This window comes from Chanodichthys erythropterus, chromosome 20, assembly GCF_024489055.1.
Source record: "Chanodichthys erythropterus isolate Z2021 chromosome 20, ASM2448905v1, whole genome shotgun sequence".
In the NCBI taxonomy this organism is placed as follows: domain Eukaryota; kingdom Metazoa; phylum Chordata; class Actinopteri; order Cypriniformes; family Xenocyprididae; genus Chanodichthys; species Chanodichthys erythropterus.
Genome location: NC_090240.1, coordinates 14,075,579 through 14,102,156, shown reverse-complemented (window position 1 = coordinate 14,102,156; position 26,578 = coordinate 14,075,579). Strand labels below are relative to the sequence as shown.

The 26,578-nt window shown below is 36.5% G+C and overlaps 1 protein-coding gene and 1 long non-coding RNA gene across 8 annotated transcripts in view; one reads left to right on the top strand and one right to left on the bottom strand.

Moving 5' to 3' along the window:
* The first annotated feature begins 937 nt into the window (after positions 1-937).
* Positions 938-26,578, top strand: part of sulf2b (sulfatase 2b) — a 245,852-nt gene continuing 220,211 nt past the window's right edge. For 5 of the 7 annotated variants that reach the window (XM_067371772.1, XM_067371776.1, XM_067371775.1 and 2 more), the window contains exon 1: positions 4,821-5,254. The gene's annotated coding sequence lies outside the window, so the exon portion shown is untranslated. Of the gene's footprint in view, positions 990-4,820; positions 5,255-9,385; positions 9,548-26,578 lie in introns of those variants that run through there. The other 2 variants (XM_067371773.1, XM_067371774.1) reach the window with 2 other exon arrangements.
* Positions 11,784-15,549, bottom strand: LOC137009854 (uncharacterized). Its single transcript, XR_010892969.1, has 5 exons — positions 15,425-15,549; positions 14,153-14,260; positions 13,682-13,750; positions 13,177-13,343; positions 11,784-12,051 (listed from the first exon to the last, which is right to left on the bottom strand). It is a non-coding gene; the product is annotated as an uncharacterized lncRNA (long non-coding RNA).

Here is a 26,578-nt window from a genome sequence, read left to right as displayed (position 1 = left end):
CGCGTATTTACGTTGCACGTTATTTCCTTTACCATTTCGTAGAGGACGCAAGAACGCGTTTGCTAAATTTTAGGACGGAATAAACGGCACTAAAATCTCCCATTACCGATTGAAGAATGTGTAATCGCATATAGGACATGAGCTCTTTCGCACTTAACATCTGAGCAAGGGTGGAGTTTGTTTATAATCTTAAGCATATAGCTCATATGTGAATTTGTGTGTATGCTTGTATTGCAAGGTAAGTGCAGAACACCACATAAATACTGCAATCCAGATAAAATGTCTCTCCTTGATGTGAATTAATCTGGTCTGGATTACAGAAGCTCAGTTTGGAGAGAGCATGTTAAGTTAAAGCCCTGATCCAGTTCCCCTCGCATGGCACAGTGTTGTTATAAATCTTGCTGAAGAGACAAAGATTAAATTTAATCCATCCTGCCCATTAAATTGAGAGTAGGTTATAGAGCAAATTCTGATCGTCAACATGTAATCTCCTCGCTGTGTGCTTTTCACTACACCACACACTGTGTGGAAAAGCCTAGGTGGTGTCTTTTCTAAATGAATGACTCTTGAAAGCAAGTGCCAAGGCATTCGTCAGCTTCCGGAAACTCAGACAATGATGATAGATATATGCAACATTTCTTGCCTCAGCAAGAGGAAGAGAAAAAGAGGTAGGCACTTTTCTCTATTACCAAGAAAGAATAGAAGGGAATGAGATTGCAGATAAACAGTGAGAGAGAGAGAGAGGCAACTTTACTTTGATATGGAAACTATTCGTCTAGCCCTTCCTCCCTCTCTCCCATGCTTTCATTTGCCTTGATCTGTCCTATTCTCCCTTCATCATCCTCTTATTTTCTTTTCTGCTTTGTTTTTTTTTTCTTTTTTCTGTTACAGTGCATTCAAATACCAGCCTTGAAGTTTCCTTGGAAAGAAAAGTTCTCTTTAAAGTGCCTACGATGCCGCTTTTTCACCTGTCCAATGGCTCACAGTAGGTCAGCCAACAGAAAGTGCGTACACACACACACACACACACACACACACACACACACACACACACACACACACACACACACACACACACACACACACACACACACACACACACACACAATTACAATGGCAGTTAAAAGTTTGGAATATTTAAGATTTTTTAAATGTTTTTGATAGATGTTTAATCAAAAATACAGTAAATGCAGTAATATTGTGAACTATTATTACAATTTAAAAGAACTGTTTCCTGTTATCAAAGCTGAATTTTCAGCATCATTACTCCAGTCTTCAGTGTCACATGATCCTTCAGAAATCATTCTAATAAGATGATTTGCTGTTGAAACCATGATAGATGTATGTAGGAGTATGTAGGAATTTAAAAAAAGAAAAAGAAAAGAAAGGAAATTAATACTTTTATTAAGCAAGGACACATTAAATTGATCAAAAGTGACCATAAAGACAATTATAATGTTACATAATCTTTCTATTATAAATACATGCTGTTCTTTTGACCTTTCTGCTAATCAAAGAGTCTTGAATTAAAATGTATCATGGTTCCCAAAAAAAGTTAAGCTGCTGTTTTCAACATTGATAATAATACCAACCATTATTAATCATTGAGCATAGATAATAAGCATCAAATCAGCATATCGGATTGATTGAAATATACATCATACATTGCCAATTTTCTAAATCTACCCAATTTTTCATATACCGGGATAACCTGGCTTCTTTTGAGACTTCCTTGCGCAGTCAGTTAAAGCCCACCGGCACTTTGATTACAAGGTAGTTTATGACGTCACAAACACCAGTGATTTCAAACCACGGGTCTTTATATCACTGCAGTTTTAAAGAGAAAATACTCTGCAATGGTGTTGACTTATGAATTTGCATGTTAAAAACACCAGATAGACATAGTGTTCAGCGTAAATGAGTACACTCCCTTTGAAAAGTAACATTTAAACAATATCTCAATGAACACAAAAACAATTTCCAAAATGTTGACAAGACTAAGTTTTATATAACATCTGTTTAACTTATAACATAAAATTAAGGTTAATAATATGACTTAGATTACACATTTTTCAGTTTTACTCAAATTAGGTTGCAAAAATGAGTACACCCCACTGAAAGTCTCTGGAGCAAAGTTAATTTTTGGACTACAAATGTCTAATTTAACAAGAATTCAACCACAGGTGAGTCTAATTATTCATCACACAGGTGTCCAGCAGACAGTTGACTATAAAAAGATGTTAAAACCCCTTCCCATTTCATGCTGTCAGCAATGGCACCACATGGAAGAGAAATGTCACAAGACCTGAGAAAGAAAATGATTTCTTTACACCAGAGAGGTGAAGATCAGCAAAGCTTTACTTATCAGTCAGAATATTGTAGCAAAAGTGGTCGTTGTGCACTTTTCCAACATGACAATGATCCTAAACACACATCTAAGGCCACTGTTGGATTTCTGAAGAAGAACAGTGTGAAAGTGATTCAGTGGCTCCTGATCTGAACCCAATCGAACACCTATGGGGAATTCTGAAGAGACGAGTTGAGCATCACTCTCCATCCAGCATCTCTAAAAGAGGTCATTCTTGAAGAACAGAAAAGGATAGATGTTGCAAAATGTTGCCAACTTGTTCATTCCATGCCTTGAAGACTTGGTGCTGTCATTAAAAATCATAATCATAAAATGTCATTTTTGCATCACCCTAATTTGAGTAAAACTTAGATTACACATTTTTTAGTTATGTTCTAAGTTAAGCTTACTTTTATGTTATAAGTAAAAAAGATGTTATATTAAACTTAGTTAAACTTAAATGTTACAAAAACATTTGACTGGTAGTATACGTTACGATTTTTGCCACTATCATGAATGATACCTGAAGTGGTGCAACTTTTTGAGAGGAGAGATGTGCTATCACTTTCCTAAGCAATCACAGACACCAGAATATCATTGATGGCCATTTAGTCCAGTAAGTAATCGCCTAGCAACATCTGAACACCTTAGCAACCACATTTCAGCAGCCTGTCAACTCGCTCAGAAGCCCCAAACATCACGTAGGCTAGTTTTGCAGGGTCAAGCAATACATTTTCTTCAGTAAATGTAAAAATCAAGTTTCTTTCTCCCATTTCCCTTGATAACTGAAATCCTTGAGTTCTATTCTGGTCTTAGTTAAATCTGTTACATGAGGCCTTGGAGGCGGTGAATAACCTTATGGGTTCACCATGTACCATTTATATAATTCTCATAGAACATTCTTTCTCGCCTCGCCGTTCTCAGGAATAGAAGCGGAGGAATGGAAAATCGACACAGGCATAAAACATAAAACATCATTGCACTAGCCTAGAGATGTTCTCTTACTCAAGAGTGTCATGTACCTACAGTGTATTTTTACAGTGGAGGGGGCACGATCTACACTACCGGTCAAAAGTTTTGTATCTGTAGCATTTTTATTTTTTAATTTAAAGAAATTAAAACATTTATTCAACAAGGACTAATTATAAATTGATTAAAAGTGACAGTAAAGATGTTAAAAGTAGTAATAATGTTAAAAGTAGTGCTGTCAAATGATTAATCACAGTTAATCACATCCAAAATAAAAGTTTGTTTACATTATATATGTACTGTGTATTTTTATTTTATGTATGTGTATATAAATATATATATATATATATATACACGTATGTATATATTTAACAAAATATATTTATATATAATATACATATATACACATAAATATTTTTTAAATATATACATGCGTGTGTGTATTTATATATACTGTATATAATAAATATACACAGTACACACACACATATATTATGTAAACACAAACTTTTATTTTGATGAGATTAATTTGCGATTGAAAGCACTAGTTAGAAGATATTTATTTTTATATAATAAATAATTAATAAAACAAGTGTTGTTCTTTTGAACTTTAGATTCAGTCCTAATAAAAAAAAAGTTTCCACAAAAATATGAAACGGCACAACCATTTTCAACATTGACAATAATAATAAATGTTTCTTGAGCATCAAATCATCATATTAGAATGATTTCTGAAGGATCATGTGACACTGAAGACTGGAGTAATGATGCTGAAAATTCAGCTTTGATCACAGGAATAAATTACATTTTAAAATATTTTAAAACAGATCAAATAAATGCAACCTTGATAAACATCAAAAACAATAAAATAAACTTACGACTCAAAACTTTTCAAACTGATCAACATAAGACATGACCGAAGAATTTTTTTTAAAACATCAGTTTGTTACCTAAGTGTAAGAGGTGTTAGTTTAGTTATACAATTTGTATGTAGTGTGTAAGGGGACCCAGGTTTAAATCATGACAAAATCAAAACAAAAAATTGAATTAACAAAAAAAAAGTTACTTAATTATTATTTTTATTTTCAAAGTAAAAAAAAAACTGCATTCAAAATTGGAAGTTGCATTAAATATCCACCTAGCTCAGAAACTGAAAGGAACACTTCTGTCTGTACTAATAGTTGTAGGACTCATAAGCATGTGCGTTTGAAGCTGCCTGTGAAGCGCTGCTCCTCTGGCTAACTCGCACTATTAAGCCCAGAAGGTAGAAGCCACATGAATAACCATGAATACTGCACACTGAAGCCAAGCTTTCCCCTTTCACTCACTCTGTCTGCAAGCTCCGCCTGTGCTGCCCTTTGTGAGTGTCTGTGTGTTCAGATTGGGTACCAGCAGGCAGTACAGCCTCTCTTTTTCGGTATCTCTCTTTCTTTGACTCCCCCCTCCTCTTCCTCCTCTTCCCTCGGTCGCTCAGGGATTGAGGGAGAATGTGAGTAAAGCAAAAGAGGCAGGCATGTTTTAACAGATGGCTCTTGCCGTCCCGATTCAGCCAGCTCACTGCCTCTGGTTCAGCTCGAACGGAGAGAGAGAGAGAGAGAGAGAGAGAGAGAGAGAGAGCGCAAGGTAGTTCAGGAAATTGAAACCACTTCAGTTCGAACTTTTCTTTTTTTTCACTAGTCTCATTTAAAACTTTCAGTCCAGCCTCTCTCGCTCTCACTTCTGTGTTGACAGACACTTGAAAACTTGACAAACTTTGCAGCAATGCAGTGACCAGAGTGCAACAGGCTGCAGGAAGACAGATTTCAGGACAGAAGAGGAAAAGTGCCCCCCTCCCCTTCCAAATCCCTCCCAAGCCAGACCGGCTCGGTGGTTTGGGGTCTCCGCCGCAGGACAGAAGGGGACAAACTGCCACCTGCCTCCCCTGCAGCTGTGTGTGAGGTAGGCTTCTCTGACATGCCCTATTTTCCCCTCTCTCTCTCTCTTTGCTCAACTGATGTAACCGCACACTGGGAGTTCTAGCGCGGCTATTTGACGTTCCTATTTGCGATTACAGGTTTCCCTCCCTCTTTCCCTCTCTGTTCGCCTTTCACTTTCTTTGCATGTTGCCTTGGCTTGTGTTACTGAGCATACTGTGCATGTGTCATTTTTTTTATGTGGGCGCATGGGTGTTGTTGTTATTATTAGTTGACTGACAGACTGATTGACTGACTCGAGTGTTACTGAAAGAAAGGGAGGGTCAGAGTTACACCCTGTTCCCTCGACAGACATGCTCATTTGTCAAACAGAGGAAACCTGTTGATGATAGGGTTGAGACATCCTGAGATCTATAAAGGCTTATCTACTCTTTTATGTTTTACATGACATCTCAGATATGGAAAACACTCTGAACTATATACTACACAAAATGACATTTTGTGTCAAACACATTTCAGTCAAAGGTTTGGACACAGATACTCATTCTTTATTTTAGAATAATAGTCATCAAAAACTGAATATAAATGAATGTATGGAAATGATGTGGTGTTTTAAAAAAATCTTTGGTTTAAATTCTGACTGCGCACTCTGGACATCCTCAACCAACTTCATGAGGTGCGTCTTGTGATGCTTTTTAAAAAGTATTGAAGAAGTTCAAATAAATGCTGGCCACTTATTGGCTGCTCACACTCCAAACTTTCCAATTCATTATTTGTGACCTGTGATGGCAAAATGAGTCGCAATGAGCACATTTTAAAAAATAAGTTATTGTTATTATGTAATCCGACAAAAAATCGATAGAGTCAGCAAAGTCAATTTTGAGAAAAATCGAGTTAAAGTTTTCTGAAGGTTCCAATACAACATCACCTATAGCAACCATACCTTAAAATCCCTGTTAATAACACCAAATTTGGCACAAATCAAGTCAAAAACCATATCTACTGTATAGGAAAAAAAATATAAATGTAAGTTTTTTTTCATGATTCCACAATTGTTTGATTAACATGAATGAAACAGACAGCCTATATTATTAATACCTACTGTAATGCGCAGATATAATATAGTATGTTAAACATCAGATGTTTTTCCCCAAACGTTCACTTAAGACATAACAGATAGTGTTTGCATAAATGGTCGGCAAGACAGATTTTTTTGAAATACTGTAATTCTGTGTATATCGGGATTGACCTCTGTCTGAGGCGTCTTTGTGTGCGCTCTTCGTATTTATCAGTCAGTGCGAGTAAGATTGTTTTGTTTACATCAGCATGAGTTTGAAATTCACATTTCATTGGTTCAGACTCAATTTGCTATGAATATTCACAAAGTTTGAATGTTGTGCTTTAAAACGATAGCAAACTTGTGCTGAGGGGAAGCGGCAGTTGTTGAGACGCGAGCAGAGAAAAACTGCATTTTTCATGAACAAAGGGAAGGCACTCCTCTTAGAAAATGGTCAACCAAAATTCTTACAAATTATTATTTACAAATAGCTTTTAAATATACACAAAACACATTACCTCATACAAGTCATACAGTATGTTCATTTAGACAGGTTTTTGACCAATTCATTGAGTGAATCATTAGACACTGTCTTGTCAGCCAAACCCCTTTGACCTAAAATATTTGCTTGAAGTACACTGAGATTTTAAGTTTCATTAATTTAAGGACACGTTCATGGTTTTCTGATGTTGGTTAATGGTTACATAACCGAAAGTGTTTTAGAGATTATTTTAAAATTATTTATTTTAATTTTACATTATTATACTTTAAAGCTGCTGTCCGTAACCTTTTTTGTGTTCAAAATTTACAAAAATTATATAATGAGAATGTACAACATGAATCCATTTTCCAAACCGTGTTTTTGTCTTACCCTGAATCATTATGGTACACTTATAATAAGTGTTTATATTCGGACAATTTTAGACTGGTCTGGTAGGACTGAATGACAGAATTCAAGCAATAATTTATGAGTTTGAGACTGATATGCTAGACTTTCTGACACTTTCTAACTCTTGGATTCTTTGAAAAGCAATTTTTTTCAAATAAGTATCATTCGTTCAATAATTGGACTATACTTGTATGCCTGATTTCACAGACAGGGCTTAACCTAAGCCATGATTAGGCCTTAGTTCATTTAGGGCATTTAAAGGTGCCGTAGAATGGAAAATTTAATTTATCTTGGCATAGTTGAATAACAAGAGTTCAGTACATGGAAATGACATACATTGAGTCTCAAACTCCATTGTTTCCTCCTTCTTATATAAATCTCATTTGTTTAAAAGACCTCTGAAGAACAGGCGAATCTCAACATAACATCGACTGTTACATAACAGTCGGGATCATTAATATGTACGCCCCCAATATTTGCATATACCAGCCCATGTTCAAGGCATTACACAAGGGCAGCCAGTATTAACGTCTGGATCTGTGCAAAGCTGAATCATCAGACTAGGTAAGCAAGCAAGGTTTCGTTAAAACAAAAATGTTTCGTTAGCATGTTGCTGTTAAATGTGGTTAAAGTTACCATCGTTTCTTACTGTATTCACGGAGTCAAGAGCCGTTGCTATTTTCATTTTTAAACACTTGCAGTCTGTATAATTCATAAACACAACTTCATTCTTTATAAATCTCTCCAACATTGTAGCATTAGCCGTTAGCCACGGAGCACAGCCTCAAACTCATTCAGAATCAAATGTAAACATCCAAATAAATACTATACTTACGCGATTAGACATGCTGCATGACGAACACTTTGTAAAGATCCATTTTGAGGGTTATATTAGCTGTGTGAACTTTGTTTATGCTGGCAAGCGCGAGCTCCGGGGGCGGGGAGCACAAGAAATTAAAGGGGCCGCGCGCCGAATTGGCGCATATTTAATGATGCCTCAAAATAGGTAGTTAAAAAACTGAATAAAAATAATCTATGGGGTATTTTGAGCTGAAACTTCAGACACATTCAGGGGACACCTTAGACTTATATTACATATTTTGAAAATGCGTTCTATGGCACCTTTAAAGGGATAGATCGCCCAAAAATGAAAATTTTGTCATTATTTACTCACCCTCAAGTTGTTCCAAACCTGTATGAGTTTCAATTGACTTTCATAGTACTTTTTTTTTCTTCTATGGAAGTCAATGGGGACCGTCAACTGTTTGTTAAAGTATCCCTTTATGTAGCTTTGATATGTTCACTAGAAAAAAAAAATGTTACTGGTGTTCATCTTGAGACAAAACAAAGGCACTGACATATTTTAAGATATATGGGGGGTAGTGTTTTACATTTGCTGTTGCATGCAAATAATGAGGAAGTTGCAATAGAAAAATGTGTTGTGTATTTATTGTCTTTGCATTATTTCATGGCACCTAGTCTTTCTCATGAAATTCAATTCCGATGGCAAACTCGCAACTCAGCTAAATATCATTTCTTTTTCTGTGGTGCTGTAGACTTAAATAGCTGTGCTGGATAAGCTGCATATCTTATTTTATGCTATAGGACTACTTTAGATGATATCTTGCTAACAAGACTTGCTGAGCCAACAAAACCCCCTCATTCACTTCTCTTTTTTTTCAAAGGAAAGGAAGTAACTAAGGAAGCAGCACCACCACTAAACTAAACCATCATCTAATTTAGGTGTCGACTGATGATTTCAGTTTCTAATGAATGTACAAGCATGGTCGTTGAAGATTAGCGTCCGCTTACAAGCGGTCTTTGATAAGTGTGTGTGTAGCAGCAGCAGTCTGAGAGGTGGTGTCTGTGTCTTTACTTTGGCTCTCTGTTTTTGAGTGCCGTGTTGATTTTGGGACTCTGACCGTGGTTATAGCCTTCCATGGCTTAGCCAATGTTTACACTGATTGCTTACATTTGGTTAGTAAATTCCCACGATTTTGACAGGTGGCGAAGCGGGACCCACAGATTGGGCGCTCTTTGTTGAGTTCTCTCTCTTTCTTTGTCTCTCCTGCGTTATCTCTCCTTTTCTGCTCTATTTCTCCTCTCCTCCTGCTGTTAACCTCCATGGAAGGACGTTCTAGGACTGAAAGGAAGTTACTGCACTCAGTCAGGGCTGATGTTGAGGCCAGTGTCAGTGTTAAAGAATCGTTTCATAGGTGATTGGCTCTGATGCCCAGCAACCTTTCTGCCTTTCTCTTTATAGCTGCAGATTTTAAAGACAGATGTTTGACTTCCATTGAGTGTGTTTGGGCCAAGAGCGGAAGGTTTTGTTTTATGAACTTCAGCTAATTACTTGAACTTAAGAGACTAAGGTAAGATAATTAAAAGTGTGGGAGTGTGTGTGTTTATGTGTGTGAAGGTGATACGTGTTTTTTCCTTCAGTTCTTAGCGTAAAGAGTTTGAATGAACATTGGTGTTCATTTTTATATGGAGAACATTAACGACAGGATTTTAGCATCATAATTTGGCTGTTTTGGAAGTCAGATAGTTGTGGGCATTGTTCAGATTTTTCTGGTGATCTTTATAGAAACAAAACTCCTTATGAAATCTAATGTCACAATCCTCTTCCAAACCGCATTCATAAGTGGTGTGAAATCTAATTAAAATTAGTTTTTATAAACATTTAAAAACTAATTTTAATTAGATTTCACACCACTTATGAATGCGGTTTGGAAGAGGATTGTGACATTAGATTTCATAAGGAGTTTTGTTTATTCTCTCTGAGTGGTCAGATCCAATTCTAGGTGTTTGTTATTTGGATGCAAAAGTTTGGAGTCAGTAAGATTTTTTATTTATTTATATTTTTATTCAGCAAGGATGTAGAGCTGCACTGTACTGGATAATTTGAGAATCGCATTTTTTTTTTTTTTTAATATAGATGGTGATTCTCCCACAATTCTGAACAGACAACTAAACAAAATAATGTAATTTACTAGAGGTTATGACAAAATGTCTATCTAAAATGTTTAATTTGAATTATTTTAAAAAATCAGTTTAAATGAATGATTCAATGACTCACTCATAAATACTTTACTTGTTTCATTACTGGATCAATCAGCGATTCTGAATGAATCTCTTGAATGAGTGATTCAATGACAATTTTTTTTAAAACAGTCATTTGTCGCCACATACTGGTGTAACAATGTAATCGATACAATCCTTATTTGAATATTTTAATTATATCTCAACTATAATCTTGCATCCCAGTTCTTCTGTGATAATTTGAATATTTGTAACACGGAAATAACAATAGGCCTACTGTGTAGTTGAAAAGACTCTTTGTGAAGCTGTTTCCTATATAGCCTAACTGCTCTCTCTGGCTCAGCAGCAGCGCAAACGCAGATTTGAATGTTCCGGCATGGTTTTGTCATAGCTTTAATAGACATAGCCAAATAATTCAGAATGTGATCATGTGGCTGTTTGAATCGAGATCACAGTCTTTTAATGATTAATTGTGCAACTCTAAAAGGGTGCATTCAATTGATAATAATAAGAAATATTACTTCTTCTTCTTCATATCAGAATGATTTCTGAAGGATCATGTGACACTGTAGACTGGAATAATGATGCTGAGAATATTCAGCTATGATCACAGGAATAAATTACATTTTAAAACATTTAGAAAACTATAAATTTAAATTGTGATATTTCACAATATTACTGTTTTATTGTATTGTATCAAATAAATGCAGACTTCTTTCAAAAAAAATTAAATCTTCCCTGCCAACACACCCATGTGGGTTCCATAAGGGTTGGATATGGGCTGGTGAGTGGGCCCCATCTGGGCTGCCCAGATGGGGCCCAGTTAGTTTTGTCCGGGGGTTCCATGGTGGCCCCATGTGGGCAAGCCCAGATGGGCTGAAGTTGGGCTTCACATGGGCCCTAGCTAAAACCCACACGGGCAACCCAGGTTTCTCCCATCTGGGGCCCACACTTACCTGGGCCCCATGTGGGCTGCTCATGGGCCCCTGCTATTCTACCCATAAGGGTAATAACCATTATTATGGGCTAACAAATTCATTTTTGGGGACTTATTTTACAGTCAGCCCATACAGTTTTGTAACCCGTGTTCATATTTTTTTTACACAGCCAATTTTACCGGGTCTGGTGGACCCACCACATTATTAGGCTTTTAAATCAACACAGCCATAACAATTCATGTAAAAAATACTTGACAAATGTTTACTTTAGCTATTTACCCCTGTGAGATCGCATTTATGATCGTTTGTTTTTTGTGAGAAACCAAGGAAATTCAATAAAAAAAATAGAAAAGATTTTATCATTATTAGTGATTATTTCTTAGAACTTAATCAGAATAGGTGAAAATGCTTGAAATGTAACAATTTTGTAACTTTGTGTGGGAATAGCAGGTGCAGAAAGACAACACTCCCGCACTCAGACGGCCAATGAGTTTGTGTTAGAAAAAATAATAAATAGCATATTTTTTTCTTTTAGCAACCTTTAAAACGGGTCCCAAAGACCCAAACACCTTGGATTAAATGAGCTACAATAATAACAAGACCAGTAATACAATTAATTACCTTTTTATTTAAATAAAATGAAGAAAAACATTAAGAAAACTCTCATTAAGAAAACTTTTGCTCAGTGTTCCCTCACTGTTAGACAGGATTAGCTACTTTCCACCTCAAATGAACCCAAAGCCTGAAGTCCTTGTTAAGGGGTTGCCTGTCGGGCCTGTCTATTACCCCCCCCCCCACATCCCCTCAGTCCCTAGCACCAATGAGCCACTTGGAGACCGCCTTCTCTGCAGCTTTACAGGTGATTTGGCTGGTCATGGTGCTTTTCTTTAAGCCTCCTGCAAGAAACAAATATAACGGTCACTTACTTTATATGTGCCAACACAACTCTCAGCCAGGACTGTAAAGACCACTATGTAAAGAAAAGTGCTACATAAATTAAGATTATTATTAGAACTACACATACTCTTAAACACACAAGTTAGGCAACTTACTTGCAACTCCATACACAGTGGCTACGTTTACATGCACCAATTTTCACCAATCCGAATGAATTGAATCTGATTGCAGATCTGTTTACATGTACTCTAAACATTGTAATCTGATTCAAATATCCGTTTATATGTGTTTTATATACATTGTGATTAAAACGTTTGCGCACACACTGTGCGTGTGTGACGTCATATCAGTCACACATGCGGTAACCCAGGTTGCGTCAACAGACGATTATCATGTCTCGACGATAGCAAGAGATATTGTCAACAGCTTCAAATCTTGGCAATATTAAGAGGATTTGGTATTTCCAATTAATGTAGGCCTGTTACATTTTTCTAGTCTTATTATAACTATTAGGTTCAGCTTCTTTTATTATTATATTAATATTATATGTGCTGTGAGAATAATAAAAGATTAGGCTATTAGCTATCTTTAAAAATGATTTAATTTTTTTTTAGGTCTATTATTACAATGAATTATAGCCTATAATTAAAATTATTTAGAGTGTATGCTATAATACTATTTCCTAACACTGCAGTCATCAATGAAAATTAAGTGCAGCGTTACTTCAAGCACCGACTTAAAAAAACTTCAAGCACCGACTTTGTGCACTGCGTAATGCGTGTCAACACTGCACTGCGCATGTGCCCCAGAGTCTTCTGAGAACGAATGAGAAAGTAGTCGGATTTAAGCGTTTACATGGTCATTTTTTGCTGTTGGATTGGATTAGAAAAGGAATAAACCGACCCTTTCAATCCGATCGAAATTTCATTCGGATCAAGCTCAGTCGGATCGATTAAGGTGTTTACATGAACGTCTTTCAATTTGATTGAGCTGTCAATCCAATTACAAATGGATTATTTGGGTGCAAGTAAACATAGCCAGTAAATAATGTTTATAACTTTGGGGTATTGTGACAGCTTTCTAGTCTCAGTACAACTTAAAACATTATCCACATGCACACCTACCATTACTTCATACAGTTTTAAGGCCTTGAACTCTCTCTTCCCGTTTCGGCCCACAAAGTTGTACTGCCAGTTGGATGGAGGCCATGGAGGTGTCAGCAGAGATCTGAGGGTGGATGGAGCCCGGTGGAGGTGTCGGCACAGATCAGAGGGTGGATGCAGCTGGTGCGCTGTAAAAAAAAACAAACAAAAAAAACACAACTTTGAAATGAATAATTTTGTTGTGTTGGTTCAGCAAAAATCCACACTGTAAAAATCTTGTACAACAAAAAAATCTTTTAATACACACACACATATATATATATATATATATATATATATATATATATATATATATATATATATATATATATATATATATATAAATTAAATTCTTAAGTACTTCTGTATCCAATAGACATTAAATGTTGAATTGGCTCAACTACAAAAGATTTGGTACAGAATAGTTTTCTCCAGAAAACAAATAATGTCAAGTTGACTTCTTTTTTTTTATAGTGGAGGTGATGACCTGAGGGTGGATGGAGGTGTAGGCCTGATGGGGCTCATCCTCACTGGACAAAATCACTCGCCTAGAAATCTATAATATACAAGCACAATCAATGAGTTTAAGTGTTTTAAAAACAGTTGGTTAAAAAATATATACATAAAAAATATATACATCTCTGGTATCTACACTCTAGATACCAGAGAGACCCTCACATTGATCCTTAACATCTGTTCCAACACCCCATGCTCCCTTCAGGCATGCACACATCCATTTGTATACATCTCTTTTCCCCTCAAAACGTGATTGTTACTTTTATTAACTGATTACATTTAATATTATTTATTTCTTAATCGTATATCTGTTGTCTACCTCCCTCGTTTTGACAGCTTTGAGCCAAATACACTTAACAAAACTCCCACAAAACATGTCCTTCCTGTGTCATTGGGAAATTTTTCACCATCCATTTAGTAGTAGTAATTCAAATAGCCTCACCTCTTTCTGCGCTTCCCCTTCCCATATTCTCTGTAGAATCGGACTCGGTTGGTACATCTGTGTTCTGTTCATACTCAACTAATTTTGTGTGGGCAATTTCATACGTTGCTGTGGGAAACAGAGTGGCAATTAGTTTCATCCAGAGCAAATTTTACATTTCTAATGACACCCACAACCTACAAACAAAATATATATATTAAATTAATTATTATCAGTAAGTGTATAATATTTAAAACATTGAAATAAATGAATAAACTTTTAATAGTAATAGAAGATAACTACTTCTCTTGTCAGAGAAGAGTCAACATTTTTTGAGTGCACACCCACAAAATTGTCCGAATGCGCCACGTGCAACATGGATTGGGTCTTCTGACCTTTTGATTTTGATTAATATGTGAAATATGAGAGAGTTAAGACAGTTCTTATTTTGAAGACAGAGAGAGGGGCGGGGGAGGGGCTCTCTGCTCGTTCTCTCTGTCACTCAGTTAACATGCGCAGCAGGCATCTACATCACTCATAAACCGGGCTTTGGCGGGATAAAAAATTGTTTTGTCGGCCGCTAAAAAAATAAACGCAGGAAAACCCTGTTAACGTTTGGTGATTTACGGTAGAAATCTAAAGGCACAAGTTGACAAAATATAATGAAATAACCACCTTAATGTGTAATGTTGACAATTTTTTATTTTGACATGAAAGCTTACATGTTAAGGGAGCAAACTGGTTCAAAATCTCAAAATTGATCACTGCATAGAAAACGATGTTTTCACCTGCCGTGTTTCGAAGTGCAGCAGAGTGCACGCGCGCTCCCGTGGCCAGGGGATGCAAATCATGGCGGGGATATGTGGGGCCTTAATTGGCACGACACCCTAGCCGATAAAACTTTGCTGACATTCACATGGACTTTCATCAGTGTTTTTGCTTTAACTGTAAATGCAACAAGTGCAAATATTAAAATTCCACCAGCTGGTAAAAGCGGAGAAATGGGCATTTTACAGCCTTTTTAACAGCTTGCTAATACCTGTTCGACTGCCTTGCTAAGAAGTGTACAACCAAATACTTCTAAACAATATATTTAAGTCAACCACTCAAATAAGCTCAAATGCTACTGACTTAATAAATTAAAGTCGTCTGTTCAACGCTTTAACCAGGTTTAAGCTACATCTGCTAATGCACAAACATTTGCTAAAAGCTTTCCTCGTAACTAATACTTTCCAAAAAAGCTTTAGGTTAACATCATGCGGTAAAATCATCCCCAGTTTATTATACTCTTACCTGCCTTTTGTCCACACGACGACACCGGTGAACTCGAGGATCCTTAACGGACAGCAGACTACTGAAGAGGCGGCAAAGTTGTTGCTGGGCAGGTTCTTTCGCTCGGCGATGGGGGTGGAGCTTTCCAGATGTGCGCTGCACAGAGAGCGCACTGCTTACGGTTTGAACATTACGGTTGAAACCGTACAAACTTGTCTTTTGAAACTCGTACAACGTTCTTAAGACAACTGTTTAGCTGCAGCCTGCAATTTGGCGCTCTAGCGATTAATAAACAGAATTCTTCTTGCGGAAGAACACTGCAGCCGGAACTACTTCTCCTGTTTATGTCTATGACGAGTCACGCAGGGACTTTGCTCCTCCGCAGCGATTCCTACTTGACCGGCCTGAAATAGTCCCAATATAAACACTTATTATAAATGTATAATGATTCGGGGTAAGACAAAAACACGGTTAGGAAAATGGATTGTTAGATGGATGGATTGAAAATGAATGTTGTACATTTTCATTATAAAATTTTTGTAAATCTTAAAACACACAAAAAAGTTACAGAGAGCAGCTAATCTAATAAAATTTGTATAAAAAGTGGACCTAGCCCAGAATCTATATTGTTAAAAATAGCATCCATGTCTGACAGTCCATTTTGAATGGAGCCCTTTAGCCTATCTACTGCCCATGTGGGGCCCAACAACAACAGCCCACCCTGAGCCCATGCCCAGCCGAAGCCCAACTAGCCCAAGCGAGGCCCATGTGGGCCCCAACTGGACGTGTTTGCAGGGTTACTGACCCCAAACTTTAGAATGGTAGAGTACATAGTGTCACAAAGTGCAGTAATGTCTGAATTCACTCATTTTAGGTCACATGCATTCACTATGCAGTTAATATTGAATGAGTGACACTTAAGTCTGATGCACCTTGTGTGTTCAGCACTGTATTGAGATGTCATGAATGATGAATATAATGAACAAAGACATAATTTCCAGTTTTCTGTCATTTATTTCCACACTGGCTCTCAGGTGTTGTAGAAAAAAATATCTCTTGGCATCAGGCTTGCGTTTAAGTCATTACTATAGAGGTAGATACATCAGATATAGACCACACTGTGAACAAACAAATCATATTTCATCACTCACAAAACGATAAATTTGAAAAACAAAGAGGATTTATGTGCACTGTGAACAAAGCCAAAGAGATTTTGTTGTCGTATTAAGGTCATTCACATAACTGACCTATTACCTTTCTAGTGACACCATGTGACATATTGACAGCCTCTTTTTACCCATAAAGGAGTTTGTGAATCCACACAGAATCTTATAGGCTGTTTATTGAATGTTTCTTCCTTTATAATAGATTTGGTTCATGATCATACATGTCTGACTGTTTTCTGTTTTTGACCACACACTTAGTCATGTGCTGTTGAGAGTCCAGTTCAGCCAGCGTTTGCTCTGCCTGCATGTGCTGAATTTCTCTGCTGCTGTAAATGGGGCAGTGTGTCTAATTGCTCACACAAACACACTTACTGTAAAAAGGCCACAGACACCATCACACACACATTTTTGAACAAGTGTGTGTGTGTGTAATTTTTTTTTTTTTTCCCCTTGACACATTCACCTTTGGCTCTTCTGTAAAGTTGCTTTGAAATGATATGTATTTTGAAAAGTGTTATACAAATAAGCATAAAAATGTATGAAGAGTTCAGATGCAAAAGCCGCTAAATCCACCTCTGGTGGTATACAGTACTTTCATCAAAAACTTTTGCTTAAAATTCGCTAAATCCCAGCATCAGCCCATTCAGAAATACTGGTTCTTTGGCAGAAACTGCTAAACACACTTTCCCTTTGTCAGCAAAACCATCTAAGTCCATCAGAAGATGCTAATCGAATCAAATGATTTCAAGATGACTGTGTGTGTATGAGCTGTTTTTATCATGTTTTGTCCGTCGTTACAGTGGCAATGAAAGGATTTCACGAGTAGCATGTAAACACAACAGTGTTCCTTTTGCTGCTGTAAAACTGACAGAAAGTGATGTTTTACTATGTCTTCTTGTCCAAAGAAGTGGCAAAAAAAATTGTTGGATACACACCACACTGACTTTGTTTAAAACATTTTTTTTTCCCCTCAAGAAAACACCTTTTCTTCTTTACGATCTCATGATGATTTCACCACTTTGACATTTTGACATTATGCCTCAGAGAAAATATAATTTGTAGTGTTTGCATAAATATGTGACACACCAATGTCAGCGGTTAAACTTCTACAATAGGAAGCCATTAACAACATGTTTATGCAGTGTAGGTTTACAGTGTACATGTGCAGACCTGTATATGTGAAAGATTTCAGGGGGTTCTACAAAGATTCATGTATAATGCAACATATAATGTCTCCTAAGTGATTCATAGCTAAAAGTAAGTAAAGCATAGCTCTATACTGCAACACGCTCATGTACTCAGAGCTCACCTCAGAACACTAACAGCAAAAACATCTTAAATATTTTAAGAGGGAAGACACATAATCACACTGACGCAAATGGACTTCAATAGGGCTTGGAGGTCATATGAGGAGAAGAATGAGGGTGTGAGTCACTGAAAACATGAAAAGCTCCACCAAAAATCAAGAAAACACTAGAGATAGACGGAGAGAACCGTGATTGTGTGTTTTATTAAGAAGGGCTATAATACCTGGAAAAAGCTATCTGTTAACATTCTCATTCATCTCAATTCGCTGTTGGTTGTCTGATTCAGGACCCGCCACAAGTGCAGAGTTTGAAATCTGCCATCTTTGCTCATGGGCGATCATTTCCAGTAGCATTTTTTGAGCCATTTACTTGAACAGTCATTGTTCAAACAAGTGCCTTTACCTAAGCCTTACAGAATGTTTAGCAAAGGTTGAATTATTACACAGCAGCTTGTCAAATAAGACCGCAGTAGTTGAGAAGACAAATGTGTAATTTCTGAAATCACATAATACAATAATCAGTGTTGGTGAAAGTTACTTTTAAAAGTAATGTGTTACAATAATGTGTTACTGCCTAAAAAAGTAACTAATTACATTACTTAGTTACTTTTAATGGAAAGTAATGCCTTACATGACGCATTTGTTCCCTTTCATGGAAACTATAACGTCATATGACGTAGCGTCTCGTTCCCTTATTCAGGGAACCAGGGTTACACAAGTAACCCGAGACGTTTTTCTCACCTGTCTGAGGCACGTTCTGTTTCAGGTCTTGTAGGTGTTTTTTATTTACTGAGAAGTTTTTATGCAGGTGTTTAATGCAGTAATGCATTCAACAACATCGCTTATATAACGTACACCTTAATTTTCCTTTAAAAAACATTTCGAACATGGTTATATTCTGACCACTTATTATATTTCCTGACCCCTAGAGTGTTGTTCACAGGATTTCTTCACATTACATGTTACATTACCTACTGTACAACTTTTTTTATTGAAAGTAGTTGAAAGTAGCAATGCACTGATCATGATTTTTCATGGCTGAATCAAATTGTTTTTTTTTTTTTCCTAAGCAAATTGGTCGATTCCAATATCGGTTGCTGATTTTTTTTTTTTTTTTCTTTAAGCAAATGTATTTGTTGTTTATTTGCTCTATAACAGGCCAAATTGGCCTTAAAAAATATCTGTAGTCATTTGAAATTAGAAGCAACCACTGCATTTTAATCACAATCCAAACAAAGACAGAATGGTCTTGCTACATAAGACATGCCTGCACAAAACAAAAACAGCAGACGGACTGAATGAAAATGCAGATTCACTCTCTGACAGTAGGTGGCGCTTGTGAAACAGCAGCAGTTTCTTTGGGTATCGCTGTACACAAAGCAGCGCTGTGCTTATAAATACTACTATATGGAGGTAGTGGAAAAGAAAATGCCATCAAAACTTTTCTGAAGACAGTGACAGAGATACATTCATATAAACCCCCAATTCAATATTTATATTTTCTTCCAATTTTTCAAGCATCACAAACAGTGAGCTTGCTGTGTTTTGTATAGTATTTTCTCTGTTGGCACATCTCTGTTCTCTTCTTTGTGTCCCTTCTCTGGCCTGTGTTGACATCCTGTTTACAGACTTCGTAATATTTCCAAATTATTGCAATGCAGTTTGTGTGCAAGTCGGCCAAAATAAAGCTAAAAACCATCCGGTTCTAATTTATGACCGGTCGACTGGTGCATCTCTATTTGAAAGTAATGTGTTTCGTAACTTTTGTATTCTTTGTCTGTTTCCGCATATGTGTGCATGTCTAAGAGACTTTGTTATGAAGGAGAAAATTTTAATTCAGTAGTTTACGCAAATTAATTAAACAGAAAAAAACAAACATGCCAGCATAACATATCTTATAATCGACCCACAACAATCGAATCATCACTCGCGATTACCCTATTTATACATGGGGCGGCACAGCTTACTGCCAGCTCTTGGGGTCATCCAGGCAGAACAGATCAGGCTTGATCCAGGATTTCAACTTCCGAAACTTAGGAAATAGGGGTTTTATTAGTCTTTGTTAGGTATATACAAAGTGCAGAGGTGAGGGAAGATGCCCTCTTTTCTCTTTCCTCCTCGAGTCTTGTTCTTGAATTGAAGTGCACAGCAGGTAGCGGGAACTCTGTATTCAAGAGCTCTTCACCCCTGTTACACTCTGTTTGCTCAACAGCAGGAGTGTGTGGGGGGTGTGCGTGTCTGTACTAGGATGTGTGTGTGAGTGTACAGACCATATTTCCTGGAAGCTCATGTGTGTTTGTTTCAATACATTGCAGGCTGTTTGATCACCACACCTTCAACCTCTATCTACTCATATCGTGATCATGACATGGTGCTGTCCCCAGCTTGTTAAGAGGAAACTGATGATTTTTTGAGAAGTACAGTTTTGACTGTACTTTCAGGTACAATTTTTACTCTCCGATAAGTATGAAGTGAGCAGGTTTAATTAATAATTTCTCTATCACACAATAAAACACTTTTGGTGAGGTTTGAAATAATTGCAAATTATTGGAAGTACTTTAACAAATGGACACTGCAAAAACAATTAAAATTAAGTATTTTAAAAAAGTATTATTTTATCTGTTAAAATTTTATGTATATAAAAAAAATTGTTTTAAGAAATAATAATACTAAATGTTTTTTTCGTATTTTTCACCGTGAGTATAACGCCATTTTTGTCAGTCATTTTTATCTTGATGATATATCTAAAAAGATATACTGTATGTCAGAAGAGCTTTTTTAGCAATTTTTTTTTTCTCCTTCACTGACCCATTCATAGAACGTAAATAAACATACAAACATTCGTAGATGTAAGATGTAAAACGTGTAAACATACGCATCACGGCACTGCACATGTGCACAAGTTCAAGAATTTGATTAGTTAAAGGTGCCCTAGAATTAAAAATTGAATTTATCTTGGCATAGTTAAATAACAAGAGTTCAGTACATGGAAATGACATACAGTGAGTCTCAAACTCCATTGTTTCCTCCTTCTTATATAAATCTCATTTGTTTAAAAGACCTCCGAAGAACAGGCGAATCTCAACATAACACTGACTGTTACATAACAGTTGGGATCATTAATATTGTACGCCCCCAATATTTGCATATGCCAGCTCATTTTCAAGGCATTACACAAGCTAGTATTAATGTCTGCGCAATTAGACATGCTACATGACGGACACTTTGTAAAGATCCATTTTGAGGGTTATATTAGCTGTGTGAACTTTCTTTATGCTGGTTAAGGCAAGCGTGAGCTCCGGGGGAGGGGAGCACGAGATTTAAAGGGGCCGCAGCCTGAATCGGCGCATATTTAATGATGCCCCAAAATAGGCAATTAAAAAAATGAATACAAAAAAAAAAATCTATGGGGTTTGAGCTGAAACTTCACAGACACATTCAGGGGACACCTTAGACTTATATTACATCTTTTGAAAAGACGTTCTACAGCACCTTTAATCTTGGCAGCAGTAAAAGTTTTCAAAAGAGTTCATTAGTTTTCATATGCAAATATGTTTGAAAATCACAGTGCGCGTTTACAATGAAGTCTTGAAAGAGACCCACCCATTAAAAGGTGCAGGTCTTCGCACAATCTCTCATCTATGTAGGCCTCCATTGTCGCTGTAGCTTGTACGCATTCTGGTTTGTTCTGTTTATGCAGTTTTTCTTTGACTATCTTGTGTATCGACGCCCCCAGGTTACAGCTGCCACCTTGTGGATAAACTAATTACAGCAAAAAATTATGTGCGACCTGCAATACCGGCAGTGCGCGTACAGTATGCTCATACTCTGTGACTGTACACTGACCCTCACGTACGTGTAAAAACTGAACTATACTTTGGGTTTAACTTTACAACAACAGCATATCTTGGTTCTGTGAAACAGCAAAAACAATGTTACTCGCTTATGGAGCAGAAACAACGCAACTTCGGTGTCTGTTTTCAGGCCTTCCTGCTTCAATCTCTCTAGTGCTGGAAAGCTTTTCTTTCTTGGGTCCTAAAGCTCTTGCTTGATCATAACCCTTCTTTTTCCAGTGATATTCCTCTGACCATTTCTCTTTTGTAATGGCTCTCAGCCATCTCATTTTCTAGTCTTTCTTCAAATCTCTTTCTTGCTCACTCTCTCTCCTCCCCCATCATGAGTGGATTCGCCCCCTACTGCTGATTGGCTACAAGTGTGTAATGCTGCTCGGTTTTAACAGGGTTTTTCAGAAATCGCTTATCACATCTTTAAACAGAGGACTAAAATCAGGGTAGAAAATGGCTTTGTATTTCCAAATAATATTAGTTTTTAATGTAAAAACAAAACAAAGTCATTATTAGTGCAGCATAGGCAACGTAATTAAAAAATGCAGTTCATAACCCCTTTAATTGGTTCTTATTGATCTGATTATTTCAGGTCTACACTACCCCTTCCAACACAATTAAAAATGTATTTGAATAAAGCACAATTAAATCTGTTGACGATTCTCAGCCTGATTGAGCCATCAATTCAATTACTAATGAATTATGTGATTGCATGTAAACATAGCTACAGTTTTAAACATGGTAAATTCTTGCTAACAACCAATTGCATTGCATTTTGGGTTGTTTGAAGATCCTTGATGTTTAATACTTCTTAATGTTACATTTTAAACCCGTATTCATTTCTTTACCATATTTGAGTTCTTTAAAACACCACATAGATTCTCTAAAGAACTGAAAAATAACAAGTTCTTTGTTGAAACTAAAAAAGTCCTCCAATGACATCAGACTGGTAAAGCCCTTTTGGTCCTAATTGGAACCTTTATTTGTAAGAGTGTGTTTGAATTCTGTGTCTTTCTCTGTTTCTTTAGCGCTCTCTTTGAACGGCAGCATGGTTGCCATTAGCAGGTCAACATAAATGTTTTCAGAATGGAACATCAGTCAGGGCTTGGCTTTATGCCATCACTTACACACACACAGGAGCTCATACAGAAGGTCTGTTCCTTGTTTGTTGAAATATTCCATGCTTACCACAGGTACGCAGGCATATGAAGTTCTCCAGTGCTTCACTCACTTTCAGCTTCGTATAAACACACACACACACACATACACTCTGGCCATGTGGAAAGCTGAGAGTTAGGCTCAGGGTTATTGGGTGCTTCCACTTCATTTGCGTCTCACATGTTTCCTTTGCTGAGTCAGCAGCTGTATCGATATGCATGCATACTTGCATATAGCAAGTGCTTGTCTTTGCATGTGTATTTTGGTACTTATCTCTCTTGTTCTTTCACTTCCAGACTGAGCTATGACTGCAAGGTATAAAATGTTTTGGCTTAAGAAAAGAGCAGGACACACACAGATCAATCTTCTGTTACATATACAGTGTCCTTGTACTACTCATCTCATGAAACACTTCAATAGAAATCCATGTGGAATTTCATGTGAAGATGAATGATTTCCCCACTCTGATTCTGCAACGGGTTCAAGATGGTCATGTGGATTCACTGTGATGACCAACAGAAACCTGCTTGGTTTGAAAGTGATATCTGTGTTAACATATACATCGTTCACACATCACTATACTATTGACAGTAGACAATGGACCTTTTTGTGAGGGCAGTTTTGCTGAAATTTGACTGTACCTCACTGAAATGGAAAAAATGTCAATATATAATATAAAGTATAATATAGTGTATAACATGGAATATATTAGAAGTTAAAATATTCATATATATGCAAATATATAAGTAGTTTCAACATGTAGGGAGCCTCAATTTCATTTTCTTCAATGCATAATGGGAGTTTGCTGCCGAACTCTTTTACAGCAGTTTTCATTTCCATTATAAAAGTGACATATGATCTCTTTTCAACATTATAGGTTCTGAAAAAATAAACTTGAAATTGGATCAGCTACACTGTTTTTATCAGTTATACAGTGTCATTTGACAGAAATATTTGCATAATTCCGCAGTTGTCCAATCACTATCAAATAGTCTGGAAAGCAAAAATTAGTGATAACACAGTCAAATGCTTTGACAAAATCCTTCCTTTATCATGTCAAAACATCTTTGAATATTTAATCTTGAGAGATTCAAGCTTTCTCTCTCTTTCTCTTTTTCTTTTTCTTTTTTCATCCCGTCATGGCTTTAAGCCACCTTGTCAAGTCAGTCTGCGCTCTCTCTCATTTCACACATCACTGCGTTCACTCGTCTCCCTGCTTATCTACCCAGCTCTTTATTGGCCCTCTATCCTGGCCTTTTCTCTTAACATGCCTACAATTTAGTTCCACCAATAAAACTATCTCACAAGTAGATAAGCCTGACCTAATACAGGTTTCTGAAGAGCTGAGGTAATTTAAGTCATTTTGTTTAACTCTGTTTGATAGGTTAGGGCTCCACTTCATTTGCTTTCTCCAATTTTCCCTAAATTTGTGTGAAAGGCTAATTGTGTTGGTCATGAGGTCTCCATGTGAATGACAGAGAGAAAGTTAATTTAACAATGGTAGAGCTCTACAAAATTAGGCCAGAAAAGAAGGCTTTGAACAGTGACATGTAAAGCTCATATTTGTATGTGGGGGTTTTCTTAATTCATTGGAAAATTTCCACTGATTAAACTGCCAAAAAGAAAAGTGGTTCACAAGTGGTCAGTTATGCAGTCACTTTCCCTATTTTTTTTTCCTCAATGTTTTCTGTCACCTAAATCTAACTGTCACTTAAACTTTTCCATATTTTTAGAATTTAGACTTATTCAGTATGTTTATTAAGCTGATATCTGATGCAGTTAATCACACATGACATGGCTTCCATGTTAAATGTTATTTAGGAGAAAGGTTTTATGTTTTGCAATAGGGGTGTTGTGATATACCGGTATTGATAGGTAACCGTGATGCTTCCACAAGAACCAGTGAGGTTCATTCTCGTGTTACGCAGCATGTTTGAGCTTCTACAAGAACCGATGAGGTTCCTCCTTGTGTTTTAAGCAGCATGTTTGAGCTTCCTCAAGAACTAATGAGGTTTGTTCTTGCGTGTTACGCAGCACATTTGACCTTCTGCAAGGACCAATGAGGTTCATTCTCGTGTGTCAAGCAAGTATGGTTGAGCTTCTCTTCGTTTGCTGATCAGTGTTTACATGTGAAGAAAAGCCTGAATTGAATCTCTTTCTCATGTAGTGTTCAAGTCTCTTCAGAAAATTTGGATTAATCTGCTCAATTCATATGGATTAGTTTTATGATCTCTTTATTAACTTTTTGGAGTGACAAAGTGGTAGTTGCATGGACTGTCAAAGGAGGGACAGAAATCTCTCTTAAATTTCATTTCAGATATCTTCTTTTGTGTTTGATGAATAAAAGTCTTACGGGTTTGGAAGGACATGAGGGAGTAATTGATGACAATTTTCTCATTTTTGGGTGAGCCCTTTAATGCACTTACAATGGAAATCTATGGGGCAAGACACTGATAAATGTGTTCATCCATGAATGGTAGTCCCACCACAGAAAGGATGACAACTTTACCACTCAAATACCAATTTTTTTTTATTTTTTTTTTTACAAAATAAATACTATCATACCATTAATTTCACTTTTTAAGTCTCCAGAATGTCTTGCCCCATATACGTATATTGTAAGTACAGTACTATAAACACATTTTGTTTGTTTTTTCGAATTGATGTACCAGTCGAAAATTACTTTGTTGCAATTGGCTATCCACGGATGCTGCCAATAGAGCTTAACTGATATTGAACCCAGAACATGCTTTTAAAGTGAAGTTTTGAGAATAAGTTGTGAAAAGATGATGATTAACAGGATTTAATTAGGCCAACATTGATTGGTCAGCGTGAACCAATACATCATTGCAAAGTAACTTTGAAAAGTCAATTAGAGTGGGAGTTAGAGGGAGGACTGGAGACATGAGATGTGTACTAATGTGTCGTTGACTGACTGTGGAAAATTTAGTATGTGAAAAGTCACATACTAAATTTGAAATTAAGCCTACAGAGACATGCATTCTACATGATTTAAAGACTAAACGCATAAGTAAATGCAACCAGGGCTGCTGATTTTGTGAGAAATGTTTGAGTTCTTGTTGAACACTACTGTTTGTTGTTTGTTTTTTAATAAATTGATACTTGCAAGGAATGCAACAATTCATTAAATTCATCAAAAGTAACAGCTGAGTAATTAATAATGTTACAAAGTATTTATATTTCAGATAAATGCTGTTCTTTTGAACTTTCTGTTTCCTGAGCAGCAAATCAGCATATTACAATAATTTCTGAAGGATCATGTGACACTGAATACTGGAATAATGATGCTGAAAATTCAGCTTTACCATCACAAAAATAAATTAATTTTTATATTAATTGAAGTAGAAAATAGTTATTTTAAATTGTAATATTATTTCAAAATATTACTGTTTTCACTGTATCATGAATCAAATAAATGTATCCTTGGTGCATTAACATTAAATATTCTTACCAAATCTGAATTTTTGAATGGTAAATTGAGATGATTTGGAAAACTGGTGGTGAATTCATTTGAACTGGTGCAATCTCAAATTAATGTTTTCATACAATCTACTGATACAGCCCAATATATAAGCTTCATGGTGAGGTTTTATCTACAAATCGTATGTTTTCGTACAAGTCAGATTGTAAAAATTCATGCAAAATTATCAGCTTGTACAATTATTATGAATTCTCATGA